Here is a 17,122-nt window from a genome sequence, read left to right as displayed (position 1 = left end):
TGACGACAGCATGACGACAAGGCGAGACGTCAACGCGTGACGGAACGCGGAATCAACCAATGGTTAGTAGGGTGCCGCCCCGGAAGAGTTTATTTGCACAAGACGCCAAATTTGCACGGCAAGGGGCCGTATGCTAACTTTTTTATGAGAACACGCTGTGAATAAAATAAACGTTGTTTTATTCTTTCATAAAAGTGTATTTCACTCTCACTGCCATAGAGTAAAACAAGAAGGACATTCACTTTTGCAATTAACTGCTTTCGTGGGTAAGTTTTGTTGTCATGAGGGCGCGCTGGCAGATGTAAACACTGAACATGGCGGCCTTCTAAAAAACAGCTGATCCCACGGCTAGTTCCTGCTTTTTTACGCGTCGTCTGAAATCAAGGTTCTATTTGGTTGTCCAAAGTGAGCGGATAACAATTATCGAAGCCAGTGAAGGTCACGGGCCTCCAGAAAGGAACCTGCACGAAACGTCGGGCCCGAAAATCGACGAAGACAACTTCAGTTAAGCCTATGGGCTGTGTTATTGGTTTAAAGATGCCACATGCCAAGCATAAGATTCGGGTTCTGTTTCTTTTGCTTTAGCAAATACAAGACGTCCACGAAGCACGGCTTGTTGGATAAAATCAACTTTTTTGGATTCATAAACGTCTGGCACAAATGATTCAGTTGGGAAGGAGGAAGAACCAAGCAAGGCGGTTGGGCGCACGCTAACAACCTTGCTCGTTTTCGGTCGTTCTTGGCTGTGCTATAAGTTGCTGCAGCGCAGCACATGCATATGTTCCTGTAAAAACATATTAGCCCGAACTCAGAGCAAAGGTTTTTCCCTGTTATTCCCTGCTTTCGAAAAGCGGAGCAGAAACTATTCCCTGTTTGTTTTCCCCGCTGTGTTCGCTGCTGCAATTCTCTAAGCGGGAATTATAGTCTCGAAATGGTGCCAACACGAAGAATGCCAAGCGAGCAAGAGCTTATCATAATAGAGTTTATGGAGAGCCATCCGCTCTTGGCTCGGGCTTCTGCCGACCTAACAAACTCATACACAGCTGTTGAAAAGCGCGAGCTGTGGATCCAGCTTGCGTCAATTCTCAACAACAAGGGGTCGGGCGTTTAAAAACTTGATGTCTGTGCCTTGCGCCTTGCTAGCACTGTTTATTCCATCTGTGGTGTATTTTAGTCTCGGAGGAGGTGCAGGAATGCATAGACAAGTGGTTGAGCATTATTGATTGCATCTCTTTTGCTAGTGCTCTTTTAGTTTCATGAATTGCCAGTACCAATCAGCCGCACCTTTTACCCTGTTACAGCAGAGGAGATGAACGGGGAGCCTCAGCAAGTTGTCGACAAGACACACGGAGCCCCACAGACCGTGAGTTGGCTTGTCATTATTCAAGCTCCATACTACCCTTTCTGGCAGCTGCTTGAAAGTAATAGCACTATACTCTCTGGCAGCATTTGCAGCAGTAGCCAAAATACTGCAGTGATTCTACAGTACACACAAAACTCTCTCTGGCTTTGCCACGCAGTGCAGAATGTTTATTTCTCTTGCAGTGAGGCTGTGACATCTCCTAGCAGTCTAGCAAATCTGCACATGAAATATGCTACTACAATGCTGCCCAAGATTGCTGTCCTGTATATTTATGTCAAGTCCTCTAACACATTGTACCAAATGTTTTGCGTATTCCACCACGTGATGAGCACATTTTCTTTCCCGACAGCTACACCGGTGCCCTCACCGCAGCCCTCACAGCAGCACACACCAGAGCCCCCACTGCAGCCCTCAACGCGTGCCACGCCTAGCCTTCTTGGGAAGCGACGGCGAGACGATGGGGCCAATAAGGTGCTGCGCCAGATGCTGTATGAATCGCATCGTTTGGATTCCCTCACTGACGCCCGGAACCGCCAGGACGCTGCTTTTCATCAGAGTATGCTGGAGGTGTGTACTCGCTGCGCACACTGCACTTTGAAGAGTCGAAGCCGTCACCTGAAGCATAAATATCAGTGCTCTCTTTTGAGCACCTCTACTTCTATTTTGACGCCTCTTGTGGGAGGTCGTTGGGACAGCTGAGTTTATGAAACTGACACGAGTCTTCTACAACCATACTTTGTCCAAAATATCTCAGCACCTGAAATTTTACATAAAGCTTAAGCGAGATCTCAAAATTGGTTGTCAGTAATAATTTGTAATTGGAAGTATTTTTACATGCAGGCCATATGGGAGGTGACAGATGCTGTGCAGGCGTCAAATGGTCAGCAAGAGCTACTCATCCGGAACGTGAACTACCGACGCTAATCTTACAAAAGCAGCTTGAGCCACCTGCACCACATTGAATTGTTCATATTTATTTGAATTATTTGCGTGTTTTTATATTTATGAAAGAACAGCTTCATATGTTTATATTTATTCAAGAACATTATTTACTTCTCTGCCAGGTGCAGACTCATTGAACTATTTTTAGTTTGCTTGTTAAAATTTCCGTTTTATGTGTTTATATTTATTTACATTGTTTGCTTCTCTGTCAGGTTTCTGTATTTATTCAAGATCATCTCTGCCATGCGCCATAGCATCATTTTTTTATTTCTTGTAAGCTCTGCAGACTAGGATGCTTCACACTCTTTATTTTCTTCCAGTTATGTAATTTAAGCTCTGCCAGGTGTGAAAGCCTCCTATACTCTTTTATTTTCCATTCCTTTAAAATGTTTACCTGCAGCTGTGGCAGGTGCACAAGGTGCAATTTCTAGTGCTTGTTTTCTTTCATTGCAATATGTGGGCAAGTGCAATATGTGGGGCAAAGTTGTTCCGAAGTGACTGTAGTTATGAAGGGCATCATAATATGGGGATTCTGGATACATTTTGAACACTTCGATTTTGTGTCTGTTAAGGTTGTTTGCATGTTCCTGAGTCGTTTTTTTTCGCATTACTTTTCCTGCTTTTCCGTACAGTGTCCATTGTGTGCGTTGTAACATGTTCTATCCTCAGTAGACCCGAGGAAAAATGAGGCTTGCCAGCATTCGTCCAAAGTCACTTCTGAACTAGTGTTGAATGCAGGCAAAAAAAAAATTGGCGGACGCTTGAGCTCCGCCTTTAAAGGTATGATGCAACAATGTTAATGGCTCTCGTTTGTGGGTCCCTTTACAACTTCAAACGCAGCCATGTTGGCATCATCGTCTGTGTTACTCGTGTGTCTTTTACACGTAACATGGTTTTTTTAGTCCAGTAAAATCTACGAAGACCAATGTCTTGTGTAGCACTTGCTGTGCATTCCACCAGTTATGTAATGTGTTTCAGCAAAGTGCAAACCAGGGCTACATCGGGCCTACAAGTATGCACAACATGCCAAACCTGTGATTACTAGCATTCAAGCTGGCAGTCAAGATGAAGCTTTTTTTTTAAGGGACAAACAGCGCGTAAGACTTAGACGGAAAGCAAAGAAAACATAGGACGAGTGCTCATCCTGTGTTTCCTGTGCTTTCCGGCTATGTCTTTCGCACTGTTCGCCTTAAAAATGTACAGCCAACTCGCCCGTTTGGCCACAGTGTAAGATACAACTGTTCTTGTGCAATCTCTGCGCAGCACTCGAAATGGCATATGCAAATCACTGTTGATGTTGTATGCTTTTGTTTCCCTGCTGTGTGTTACAGTTGGGAAACTAGTATGAAGAGCTGTGGCGAAAAAATTTATTGTGACCAATGAATAAACGTGGTGCAAAAACAAACGCTTTACTGGTGCCTAGCAGTCTCCACACCACACTTTTCCCTCGTGCACATTCATCAAACACATAGTTACCGCAAGCAACTGTTTGCCTAAGTGGGCAGGTCGACGTACCCAACGGCGAAAGACGGTGTACAAGGATGCATTTCACTTGTTGGACGACCTGTTTCGGCGTGTATTTCGACTTGAGAAGGAGAAAGTGCAGTAGCTGTGCGGCAAGCTTGCTGATGCACTGAAAGGCGTACTGGTGACCACTGCCGGTGGAGCAGCAGTTGGTGTGTGCACTTCATATCTTGCCACTGGAGGCTTTCAAGCACACGTAAGAAAAAGTAATTTACAAATGCTGGAATGTGGCTACCAGTGGCCAAGGGCATCATATCACACAGGGGCTCACGCACTAACAGAGGGCAATGGCACTGCCTGTAGCAAGAGTGGCTACGACAACTCGCCACGCCAGCACGGCGTGTCATTGCAGCCACAGCTGCCAGATGGTCTAGGGCTTACTGCCGGTGGTGGTGCTGTTGCCGCTGCCCTGCTGCTGCCGCTGCTGCTGTACGCTAACGCTAACCACTGAGCCACCATGGTGAATTTATAATTCACAAGCTCACATGGCACAAGCTCGAGATCATGAGCGTACAGTGTGGTCGCGGTATGTCCGCCCCGTCATTGTAAGTAATACAATATGAACTCCTATTTAAGCGAACTGACTTTCTACTCCGAAAGTTTCAATTAAGTATTTTACCTGTGGTAACAGACCAAAGTAATTACTCACTGCATCCACCCAAGCACAGCCATAAAGCTACAAAGGAAAGCCAAACAGATTTCACAGAAACCTTGCAGTTGAGGAAAAATTAGTGCTGGTCCGGGGTTACAGCGAGCATGAATGAGGTCCAGTGTAATAGAGGTATCAGCCGTAACACGTGCGAAACCTTACTCGTGGGCAAACATTTACCCTGTGGGAGAGGGGATGGTGTCGGGCAAGCACTACATAAGGTTCTTCAAAAGCGTTTTTTTTTTTAATATGCACTTTTCGTGTTCGTTTCGGACAATGTTGGCAGCGTCGTCGAGGCAGATGTGCAAAATGCATGGATGCCGTATACTCACAGTAGGCGGTAAAAGACTAACAAGTGAAACGGGGCGGATTTGGACTCTGTAGTTCATCTGTCTCGTCATAAACTGAGAGAAGAAACCAGACTGATGCCTGCGTATTTCAGCGGTTACCTGTGCCACCTCGGATGTGCCACAGTTCTTGGTTTCTGAAATGGCATTTTGGTGCAGCATTGGCGCAATTTCATCAAATATCATGGATTTGTACCAGCGCGCAGCAGGTTTAATGAAATCGCGCAGGTTAGCGCAGGTTGGCGCAAATGGTACAACATTCCCACGCTCTTAGGATTATGCTTTTCCCTTTTGCCACACGCAGTTGCTTGATAGTTTTTGCCAAATAATTTCGCTTTACTTTGGCTGGCTTTTATGGCTCGCTCTTGATTTTGTCATGTGTAAGATGGTGGTTTATTCGGATAAGCTTCTAAACTAGAGCAGGGCCAACAGCAGTCTTAGGTCAGCTAGTCCAGCCAGGAGCGTGCACCAGGCGATGGCCATGCGTTTCGCGCGTATGCCGGTCGTCTTCCTTAGAATGGCCCCCGAACAGAAAAAGATCCATCCTGGCGACTTAAGGCGCGGATAAGACAGCGGGGTCGTAGTATCTCTTGAGGCGCTAGATATTTACAGCCTTACGGCCGCGGCGTCTGAGATCGGTTGACGACGTGAGGGGCTCAACAATATAGCTGACTGGAGATGTTTGGTACAAGATGCGATAGGGCACTTGATATTTAGCGAGCAGTTTCCGGTAGTTACCCGGAGTATGGGGAGGTATCCACAGCCAGACAAGAGAGCCGGGCGAGAAATGCTGGGAAGGTTGATCTTCATCTCGGCAGATTTTTTGAAGGGACTGGGTAGCTGTCGTGAGTGACCGGGCGGTCTGGCGGCAGCCTTAACTGTGCCTTTGTGCTTCGGAAATGGTAGTGCACTCAGATGCGTCAGGGTGATAGGGCAGAAAAGTATCAATGGGAACGGAGGGGTGTCGGCCATAAAGGAGGAAAAAAAGAGAAAATGCTGCTGTAGACTGAGTAGCAGTAATGTACGCGAACGTAATATACGGGAGAATAAGGTCTCAGTTCGTGTGGTTCGAACCGACGTACATAGCCAGCATGTCCCCCAGAGTGCAGTTAAAGCGTTCAGTGAGGCCGTTGTTCTGAGGGTGGTAAGCGGTGGAAGTCCGATGGATGACGTTGCACTCACGGAGCAGTGCTTTGATGACATCAGATAGGAAGACACGGCCTCTGTCGCTTAGGAGTTCTCGAGGGGCACCGTGGCGAAGTATGAACCGACGCAGAAGAAAGGACGCCACATCCTGTGCCGTGGCAGCAGAGAGCGCGGCGGTTTCAGCATACCTCGTGAGGTGATCGACGGCAATAATGATCCATCGTTTGACAGAAGCAGTGTGCGGGAGGGGCCCGTATAAATCAATGCCGAGTAGCTGAGTCAAAGGGGCAGCAATTGAGGCAAAGTTGCGAATGAAATGCCTAAAATAAGAGCAGAGCCCTAGGAAGCTGCCAAGTTCCTTACTGGTGGAAAGTTTGGGAAATTCAGTCACGGCACGAAGTTTCGCGTGGTCAGGGCGTGCACCGTCTTTCGACACAACGTGACCTAAAATTGGCAGTTCACGGGCAGCAAAGTTGCATTTTTTAAGTTCAACAGCAGGCCTGCGTTTGTGTGGCATGTCAAGGCGTGCTTCAGGCGACATAGATGCGTTTGAAAGCCGGGTGAAAAGGTAACGATATCGTTCAGGTTGCACAGGCACGTCTTCCACTTGAGGCCACGCAAAACGGTATCCATCATTCGCTCGAAAGTAGCAGGAGCGTTACAGAGGCCGAAAGACATGACGGTAAACTCGCAGAGGCCGTCTGGGGTCACAAACGCGGTTTTGGCACGATCTGCAGCTGCCATTGGCACTTGCCAATAACTAGAGGGCCAATCAAGAGAATAAAAGAGCTCCGCGCCTTGTAGACAGTCTAGAGCATCATAAATACGAGACAGAGGGTAGACGTCTTTGCGTTTGATAATATTAATGCGGTGGCAATCGACGCAAAATCCAACGGAGCCATCCTTCTTCTTGACTAGGGCAACCGGGGAGGCCCAGGGGCTGGTGGAAGGCTTAATAACGCCGCTCCGAAGCATGGTGTCTACCTGTTCTTCAATAACTCGTCGTTCACTGGCGGAAACACGATATGGGCACTGTCGCAGAGGGGCATCGGCGCTGGTTTCAATGCGATGCTCGACAGTCGACGTGCGCCCCAAAACGCGTTAGTGGCAAACGAAGGAGGAGCGAAACTCCTCAAGAAGCGCAAGAAGCTGGGTGCGCTGAGTTGGAGGAAGAGTGGCGTCTATAGAGCGAAGGAGTAGGTGGGTCAACAACGGGGCGTACGCAGGAGTAGGTGAGCTGAGAGCGTCCATGCCGACCGGCGCTGATTCTGCGGCAGCGTCGGGGTGTTTGAAAACAGAATCAAAGAGCTGCACGGTGCCGACGCATTCCCCGCGGCGCAAAGCGAATGGGCTTGAAAACGGGTTGAAGACCCACAGTGCGGTTAGGCCGGCGGAGAAAGTGAGCAGGGCATAAGGCAGCGGCAGACAATGGCGGCGTAGAAAAGTAGGAGACGGCGTGACGATGACACTGACATCGCGAACACAAGCACAGGACAGAGGGCACAATCACGGAAGAGCACGCAGGAAAATCGGTACTGTCGGCGACAAAAGCTTTGGCAGAAACAGGAGCGCCACAAATTTCAGTCTCTGGCACGGGATTCGGCAATGTAGAGAGGGCTACTTGAGCCCGAGTACAGTCGATGACCGCGTCGTGGAGCGATAGCAAGTGCCAGCCCTAGATGATCGAATGCGAACATGAGGGTAGAAAGATGAACTCAACCAAATATAAAATGTCTTCTATGACTACTCGAGCAACACACGCTGCTAACGGCTGGATGAGGTGTGCACTTGCAGTTCGTAACGACAGGCTAGAAAGGGGCGTCTTCACTTTCCTCAAAGAGCGCGGCTAAGCGCTGCATCCATGACAGAAACCGCAGCATCGGTGTCGACAAGCGCCAACACAGATACGCCCTCTACAAATACTTCAATTAAATTAGTGGCAGACAAACGAGGACTTTGAAATTTCGACGACGGCCCAGTTCTCGCCTCAGGAACTGCGGCGCCTAGTTTTCCTCTTGAGTGGTCGAGGGACGCCGTCCCATCGAAGAGATGGAGCGCCGACGTGGAGAAGGCGAACGGCGTCCAGATAAAGCAGTGCGCTCAGGAGACAGAGAACGGCTTAGGGGCGGCTCAGCAGGAGGTGGGTACTGACGCTGGGACCAGTAACCGGGAACTTCAGGAGGTGTTCGTGAGACGTTCATGCGTCGACGGCAGAGCCGCGCCACATGACCTGGCAAACCGCAGAAGTAGCTGATCGGGCGGGCGGTATTTACGGACGGTATGTGATGTGCGCTGGCCCCGTGAGTGCAGACGAACGTATGGCTTGCGGAAACCGCAGCAATAGAAGAGAAGGGGATGCCTCGCCCACTGCCGACGGTAAAACGATGGCGCACGACACTTGGCTGGAGATCTGCTTCGTGGGGCCTGGCCTGCCGTGTAGGAAGCGGTCGAAATGGTCGACGGGGTGCACCGGCTGTCTGCAAAAACGAACTCACTGTGGCATTGGGACATGTGGCTTGGGGCAGAGGACGCAAGTCCGGGGCGTAGCTATCGGAATCGGAAGGATGAGGTATTGCCGAGTCCATAGCAGGTGGTGGATGGAGCCCGCTGTAATGCGTCGTAAGCATTCCACCACTTTCGGTGGCCGTCTCGTCTGTCGCAGAGGCACAGTCACGTGGGAAGGCACCAAGTGGGAAAGGAGCCGTGGCAGGCGGTTCGGGTGGCGCATTTTGCGCGACAAGGCTCCGGTTTGACTTGCATGCGCGCCTCGCGACGGGAAGGACAGTTGGGCTCACTGTGGTTGGGCTTCAAGGAGCAGGGAACTTGGGACTAGAAGGGAGTCTGGGCCCGGGTCGAGCGAGGGTGCTGCCGGTGATGGCCCAAGGGCAGGTGCCGCAGCTGGGAAGCAGGGCTGGGCAGGAGGCGCCCAGGGACGGGAGCTCGCAGGTGTATGGCCGTCCGTAGGGGCCGTTGCAGCAAACTTGGGAGAGACCGGGATGTAGTACGAGGCAGCTGGGTGTGAAGATGGGCAAGAGGCCGACGCGCGCTCACGTGGCACTTGCCGAACCGTGGGTGGGGGTACATGCGGTGGCGGCGATAGCGGAGAGACCGGTGTGGGAAGGGGCGCCGACGCAGGAGCGAGCGGAGGGAAAGCCGAAACAGCTCGGGTAGGGAATGTGGCCAGAGGTGGTGGGTCGAGTGGAGCCGCAGCCTATGAGTCGGGAAGATGAGCGCAAAGAGGCGGCGGGAGCTCCAAGCCAAAATACCCCGTCAGGCCCTTCTTGAAATCGGCGTATATGTCGGGGCCAGGAGGCTGCAACCGCAGCTGTGCCAGGGGACCGGGTGGGAGTTCGCGGCTGGCGTGCTGATAGCGCAGCAGCTGGCTGGACACGTTGTTGACATGAAAGTGCGAGTCCAGCAGCGCCAGCCACAAAACGGGGTCCCTGGCATAAAACGCGGGCAGGCCGGGCACCCGAGGAAGGAAGGAGCGTTGATACGGCGGGGGAAGCTCACCGGATGCGATGATAGGCGCATGCATGGTGGCGAGGAGAAAAGAAACTGCCGAAGGCCTGGTGCGAACAGTGGGCGTGCAGCGGCAAGGCCAAGTGGAGGGACAGAACGGGCAGGAGCGCCGAGCCGGTGGGAGCGGCGTTGCGTGCGTCGAAGCTGTCGTCCAGTGTCACCAGATGAGGTGGGAAGACCACATTTATTGAAGTCCCGGTAGCCGCAGCTGGTGAGCCGGCGGAGCGGGCTGTTGACGTCGCTGGCCAGGCCAGTTGCCCAAAGCGTTCTGTGTTGCGCGTTTCAGGTCGCTTTCCCAGCTTCATCTTCAGCGCCGCTACACGTCGAAGCTCTGACACAGGGTTACGACTTCCGCGACGATGCGAAGGTCTCGCGCAAACAACATATGAAAGGCATCGTCATCATTGCCCTTGAGAGTATGCCTGATCTTGTCGGCTTCGGACATCTGCGCGTTCACCCTCTTGCACAGATCGACAACATCCTCGATGTAACTCGTGAAGGTCTCTCCTACCTGCGGCGACCGCGCACGCAAGCGCTGTTCGGCACGGAGTTTTCTGACAGCCGGAAGGCCGAATACCTCTGAGGAGTTTGCTTTGAAAACGGATCATGTTGTAACGTCCGCCTCGTGGTTTCGATACATATTCGCCACACCCGTCAGATAGCGAATCACATTGTTCAGTTTGGTATCCACGTCCCACTTGTTGTATGCGTTCACTCGCTCATACGATGTGAGCCAATCCTCAACATCATGGTCATCCGTGCCGCTGAAGATAGCGGGGTCTTGCTGGCGGAGAGAACCAGCACAGACGACGGCGGTCGGGCTCACTTGTACGGTTTAGTGGTTTGCATCCGAAGGCATCGCGGTAGGGGGTAGCGTTCGGTTGCGGAGTTCCAGGGCGAGACGATATTACCCGGCACCTGCGCTAAATGTAAGATGGGTTTAATTCGGAGAAGCTTCTTAACGGGAGCAGGGCCAACAGCAGTCCGAGGTCAACTACTCCAGCCAGGAGCGTCCACCAGGCGATGGCCATGCGGCTCGCGCGTACGTCCGTCGTCTTCCTTTTTGCATCTTTTACGTCGCTTGCATTTGTTGCATTTTACTCATTTATCCTTGGCACGCCGCGTGGTACACTTTGACTGCATTTAGACACCCACCTGTTCAGTACTCTGTTAACAAAGTGACAATGCAAAAAAATGATTTCTTCAGATAGCTCCACCTTCCTTTACGACATCCTGTTTGGACATATCTTGTGTAGTTGTGGAGAGTAATTCTGTGGCCTTCCTTTAAAGTTATTTAATAGCAATTACAAAGTCAGAGCCTTTTAAGCATCTCATCTGACTCCCAAGTTGCCGTTACCTTTTGGTGCCCACTACTGAATTCAAATGTTTTTGTGGTGCAAATTACATCTGCTCAGCACCACCTCCACTTGCCAAGGGCACAGGCAGCTTTAACTTGCCAACATATACAGGCAGTTCAAATATCTGGCATTAAAGGGCTTTCCTAGTGGATTTTAGAGTCCCAAAAGCATAAAGCATTACGAAATATTTCGCCTTTGGTCTAAGTTGCATTAAAGTGGCTATACTTGATTGCAAGACATTTTATAAAACTAATCCCAAGCCAAATTACCTTCAAATACCCAAGAAGCCCAGCAAAAATAAGAGTTGCATAGGCCAGAAGTACAAACTCCTCGCAAAGAAGCAAACTTATTCATGTTATGACTTACTAATGAAGCCAACAAGCAAAAACATGCTTCCAAGTTACCTTCCGAGATTCTTCCCTGTGTTTACTCAAAATGCAACTATATGCACCAAATTCGAAGTCAAATTCATAACCATTACTCTCCCTGAGGTATGAGGACACTCCTGAAATTCTAAAAAAATGCTATATTGCACTTTTTTGGCAAAAGTTATAAGGGCGTTTGAGGTTACCAAAAATATAAAAATGCAAACTATCATTTTTTGAAGAGAGAGAGAGAACTTATTTCTCTCTGCCTTAAAAAATGGTATGAATTTTTAAACTTTTTGTAGCCAAAAACACACCTCTACCTTTTACGAAAAAAAATATGATTCGGTCTTGTGGTGTTCAAAATTTACAGGCTACATTGTTACCTGCAACATGCTTGTGTCTATAACGCATCTGTTTAAATCTTGTTTTTCTAAAATGAAGTTTAGTTCTTTGTTGTGTTTTTCCAATATGGATAGAGCTGCACTCAGTGAAAATTTCAAACTTTGTACGCTCATTAATTATGTATCAAGGGACCAATGAACAAGGATTACCGAAATCCGCTAATATTTTTTATGTTGTAGCCTGTTATCTGAACGATCATGCTTGTGAAAAGCCAGTTTTTGTGTATGCGTTTAATTTTCTTGTGATAACTGCCTGAAAACTCATCACAGGCTCTTTATTCGAGTTCACTGCACAGGTAATAGATAGACCCGCATAAATTCCGAAGCAATATGGCTCACAATGGTACGTTTCCGTGTTATCACTGTTAACTTAGAGGCAAATTTAGCACATTTCAAAGTAAAACATCATGTTTAAAAATAAAAACAAAACATACTCACTGATGACATCAACATGGTATGCCTATAAATTAGAAATAGTAAATTGACTTATATTTACTATTTTATTAATATTACTAATTAATGTTTATTACAAAAAAAAGAATTCTTCCTTCACGAGTGTCCTCATACCTTAGCGGATAATACCCTGTAATGGTAGCTCAACAAATGCGGCATACATGACGAATTTTTTGATCAGATTATATTGACAATTACTTCCTCACAAATCTCATAAATGTAATTTAATTACGTTACAATTACTTCATAAAACTAGAGCAATTACTTTTAAATTACCTTTGGTTTCTGACCACGGAATAACATAAAAAGGAGCGCCTGTTTGGCTGATAACAGGACATGATCTTTACCACACTGGTGAAACCTCAGTGGGCCATCTGATTGGCGGTGCTTAGATTTGGCATTGGCGCGGGTAGAAAACTCCCACTGCACTGCAGCTCCACCGGTTCCAGGGTCATTGGTGCTGGAAACTCTCTCCCTCTTATTCTGCAGGCACACGCAAGCGTCGTGGTTGTCATCTGCTTCACAGTGCCGCTCTAGCACACCACTTGCAACGGCACAGCCACTGATCAAAACAGCATTTCGTTTGTCGAAACGTGGAGCATCGATGAGGTTATTTTTGCAAGGTGAACAGCGAAATGGGGAAAATGTGTACATAGCCGCAACAGTGAGCGAAGGATAGCGGAAGGAAAGAGTACTGTGCAAAGCTGAAAGCTTAGTGCCCGACGTGCACTGGGCATTCGTGTAGCAAAATCGTGCCTGCTGATTGCATTGCGGCAAGCCTGAACTGGAGCACCTGTCTATCTTACTCTGTGTTAAAGAAGTACTCTGGTTACAGCTGTCAAGCATTTCATATTTCTTTATTGCTAGAATAACTGAGCTTCAAAATGGCCATCGGAAATTTTGCCCTGCTTTGAAGAAAGGGTGTTCTTCGCCATGCTGAACAGCCTCTCTGCAGAGGCAAATGAGGGCAACTCAGGGTTCTACATCATAAATGACTTTTTCACCCTTGATTACAACTCAAAAGTTGTACAATCACCTACTTCGTTCTTCATCCGCTGGCGAAAGTCATCGTTCATTGCGTCATGTGGTCGTGTCCTCTTTATTTTGAACAAACTGTCATCAGCGTCAGTTGTGGGCGGTGCAGTGGCTTGATCTTCAGACTCATCACCTCTGAAATGACCCTGGTAACAGGAGTGGAAAGCGGCCATTTGTTTTTGGTGAAGTTTCTCGTCCTGGAGCCACGCCAACTTAAAATGTGGATGTGTGGCTACTGCAGTGGTGTAGTCCGCGTCCACGAATTCTACAGTAACTGTACAAAGAAGCTAATCATCGAGTGCAAACTTGTATAAGCTAGGTACACACCATACATCCGGCATGTGACTTGCTATTTCCAGCTGTTACCGCAGTACAGTAACCATTAACAGGCATTTGTACGCTAAAGCAAATCTGCTCTCTCCCAGTCACTTATCGCAGGGAAGTGTTGTACTGCATGAATTGGGTAGCTGTTTGGAAGAGGCTCATCGCAGCTCAATGACTGACACTAGGACATACAGGAGTATGACAGCAGTTACAGATTACACGACGCGAACGAATAAACAGACACCGTGATGAACACCTGCAATGAAACAGAGTTGAAAAATAAAATAAAAAACCTCACTGCATGGTTGCGACTATGTATTGCGAGATTCAGCAATAGCTGTCTAGGTTTCTATTCATGTGATCACTGGTGTAGTGGTCACGTGATGCACCCCTGCTACAGTGATCTAGAATATGGGTAGTGGGTTCAGGGAGCGGCCGCCGGTGAGGCGACTTGTGTCGACGATACCAGATGGCGCCACCAGAGCATGGGCTGTATGAAATGCGGCGCGCCGCGCCGTGGCTGCGCGCTCTGCATAGAATCGTCTGAGAAATAAACAAGGCTCTGTCTTTTAAAACAGGTCCTACAAATAGGTGAAGCTGCACACAGATATTCTCGGCGAATCAAGAGAATTAGATGTAGTAGTAGCCAGCAGCCGGTAGCGCGGTGGTGCGGACGAGCGGCCCCGTTAATGCTTCGCAACGCTGATCGTGCTCTTTTGCAGGTACGGCTCCCATACTTCAACGTTAGTGCATAGCAGTATTATCGCCGCCCTTAAGAAAGGCTGAGTAAAGGGAGAGGGGTAAACATTCTATCGATCATCGGGGTTATCCAGCGGCCAACTCGAAGCTGTCGGCAAACGTGGCCGAGCGTACTCCAGCTTGAGCTATCGGAAATGTTTTAGTAGAGGGACGGCAACAAGAAATTGGAATAAAAAAAAAAAACGCTTCACTTAGAGAGCGTTGTGTGTACCGCGAACTATATGAGAATGCGATAACTTTAAGTGTGGTATGCATGCCCCTGTTTTAGTTGTTGTTCTGATGCATGCATTTGTTTTCTCTTCAAAACGAAGGGTCAATTGCCGCCGATGTATAAACGCTGATGAATGCAAGACAAGGCAAAATAACTTTTTATAAAATAAAGCACTCCTTTATTGCAGCGCGCCAACTATGCACAGTGTGAAACATATTCTTGAATTTCTCAAAGGAATGGCGTGTTTTCTTCTTTGCACAGTACATTTAGCCGCGTCACTATGAACACTTACCCATCTTAGCATGAAGCTTCTTTTTCCTGCGAGCTTCTCGCGACTCATTGATTGCTTTAACATAAAAATACAGCCTTGTCAAAACATAAAACTTGACAGTGCTGGCAGTGAGTGCTTCTGCGTGCTGGCTGCACCCTACACCACATGAAATCTGAGATTTGCCCAGCACCATAACATCTACTATGCTGTTACTGCACAGCTTTTCCTGACTAAAAAAAGTTGTGTAAAGGTTTTCCAGCCTTCTCACCGTCAAAAAAAAAAGCCCACGGGACGGGTAGAGCAACCCTCCTTTGTCACAAATTGCAATACACTCACTGTCTTGGCTTTCCTGATTTGGCGCCTGTAGAAGCAAGTTTTTGCATTCGACAGAGTCACTAGGTGCAGTGAACTTGCGCGCTACATAACCCGCCATGTAGTGTATTAGCCGGTCATCGCTGTTTTCAGTAACATAACCGCTGTGATCTGGAGATATTTGGAGTAGTTCGCCTTCAGCCAATGAGAGATTGCCGGACTCTATGAGTTTGCCAATGTCTTTCTCTGCAGTGTTGGCATCATATGCGTCCAGCAAGGACCTAAGTGGCTCATTGCTGTCGGCGTTGCCTGATCTCACTACGCTCGCTAGATTGTAAAACGAAAGACAATTCACTACAATAAAAAATTGGGTTGGTTTAGGGTGATCGTTAGATCCACAGGACTGCCTAACGATACCGAAAAAGTTCTCCAATTGGTCCTGGCTCAAGCGCGATGTCATTAAATACTTAAAGCCCTGTGTACTCGGGAAGTCCAATAGTTCGAGGGTGGTAGAAAGTGTGACCTTAAAGCCAACTGCTGTGGACAAACTTTTGAATCCTGCACCATTTGCATGCGTTTCACAGCGTGATAACAGCTGCAGGAAGTCCTTGATTTGCTGTACACTGTTAGAGCCTGGATGCGATTCTTGCGCTGTAAACAGACGTCATGATCCTTACGAGACTGCTGACAGTTCTGAAAAAGTGAAAAGCGAACTTTAGTGCAGACATAGGACACCACATGGTAAAATAACCAAATTAAGTTGCTGTCGCAACGATACATTAAATAAGCATAGGAGCAAGAACGCAGTTATGCAGAAAAGTGAGAAATTAACATTGAGGTTAACATGTCCGGCAGTCATCAACAAATGCTATTGCTGTCAATGCTATAATGTCACGTGGTGGTGACAATGCCGCAGGCAACAAATGAACTGGCAGGTAGGTGTAGCCCTCGTATGAACTCTTTATTGGGCTGACTTGCGCCCGCAAATCTACTCGGCGGGCTCAGTAACACTGGCGCATCAGCTTCACATGCCGCAATTTTTTTTGTGGTCGTATAAAGAAATGAAAATGAAAATTGGTTTATAGGCGCCCGTGTGCTGTGCGATGTCAGTGCACGTTAAAGATCCCCAGGTGGTCGAAATTATTCCGGAGCCCTCCACTACGGCACCTCTCTCTTCCTTTCTTCTTTCACTCCCTCCTTTACCCTTCCCTTACGGTGCGGTTCAGGTGTCCAACGATATATGAGACAGATACTGCGCCATTTCCTTTCCCCAAAAAAACCAATTATTATTATTATTATTATTATTATTATTATTATTATTATTATTATTATTTTTATTATTATTATTATTATTATTATTATTATTATTATTATTATTATTATTATTATTATTATTATTATTATTATTATTATTATTATTATTATTATTATTATTATTATTATAGGGAAAGAAAATGGCGCAGTATCTGTCTCACATATCGGCGGACACGTGAACTGCACCGTAAAACGCTAAGGCTTCCACTGAAACGGATTTCGAACGCCGTAAGTATGATCTCCATGGGCAATATAAAGATGCACCATCCCATGTGCCAGAGAGATAGAAAATTGAAAATTGGCACCGTCAGTTAGACGTGGATGGGTCACTGCCATTTATTCTTCTTGTCATCACAGAAAACAAAAGCTGATTGAATGAGAAGTTTAAAATATAAACACTGCAAGTTCGCAAGAACAGAAAAAATCTCGTTAATTGGACCTCCGTTAATTCGGCCCCCACGTCCGGTCACACGTATGTACCATTCTATGGCGTTAAACCATGGCTAAATCAAATGAAATCGTCCCCACCTCGGTTATTATTTATTTATTATTATTTCAACATACTGCAGGCCCTTTTCGGGCCCATGCAGGAGTGTTAACAAGGCATCAATGTGATCAAACACAAAAATACAGATCTTCTGTGATCTAAACACAAAAATAATAAAGAAAAATAAACAGAAAAGTCAATTTTTTCAATATAATTAACAAATAATTTCACGGACGTACACTTCATCGCATCTTCAGGCAGTTTATTCCAATAGGATATAGCATCTGGAAACAGGGAGTACTTGTGGATAGTTACACGGCTGACTGGTTGACGGAC

General features: G+C 47.5%; 1 long non-coding RNA gene and 1 pseudogene across 1 annotated transcript; both read left to right on the top strand.

Moving 5' to 3' along the window:
* Nucleotides 1-1,193: 1,193 nt before the first annotated feature.
* On the top strand, nucleotides 1,194-2,280 carry LOC144101371 (uncharacterized). The gene is made up of 3 exons (XR_013307995.1): nucleotides 1,194-1,363; nucleotides 1,713-1,930; nucleotides 2,204-2,280. It is a non-coding gene; the product is annotated as an uncharacterized LOC144101371 (long non-coding RNA).
* A 6,715-nt stretch (nucleotides 2,281-8,995) lies between these two features.
* LOC144122305 (uncharacterized) overlaps nucleotides 8,996-17,122 on the top strand; it is a 35,523-nt pseudogene continuing 27,396 nt past the window's right edge.

Source organism: Amblyomma americanum, chromosome 1 (genome assembly GCF_052857255.1).
Source record: "Amblyomma americanum isolate KBUSLIRL-KWMA chromosome 1, ASM5285725v1, whole genome shotgun sequence".
Lineage (NCBI taxonomy): Eukaryota > Metazoa > Arthropoda > Arachnida > Ixodida > Ixodidae > Amblyomma > Amblyomma americanum.
Note: the sequence above shows the minus strand (reverse complement) of the source record. Positions and strands in the feature narration are given on the sequence as shown.